Consider the following 343-nt stretch of genomic DNA (forward strand, 5'->3'; position numbering starts at 1 on the left):
GAAACAACGCCTCTGTAGCCACAAAGAATATCAAAGAAGTTTATGAATACGTCTTGAACGTTCATAAGTGTCAACAATGGTTCAACAAATTTCGTTCAGGTGACTTTAGCCTTAAAAACTGTGATGGCAGGGGCCGACATGATGGAATTGACATGCTCTGAAGACGCTTGTTGAGTCTAACCCAAGGCAACCACTCGTGAAATGGCCTTGAAATTACATGTCTCTCATGAAACAATACTTAAACATATAAGGCATATGGGAAACTCCATAAAGAAGGTGTTTGGGTGTCTCACGAACTCTACGATGATCATCGTTTCAAACACGTGAATATTGCTGCATAATG

This window comes from Limulus polyphemus, unplaced genomic scaffold, assembly GCF_000517525.1.
Source record: "Limulus polyphemus unplaced genomic scaffold, Limulus_polyphemus-2.1.2 Scaffold6059, whole genome shotgun sequence".
Taxonomy (NCBI): domain Eukaryota; kingdom Metazoa; phylum Arthropoda; class Merostomata; order Xiphosura; family Limulidae; genus Limulus; species Limulus polyphemus.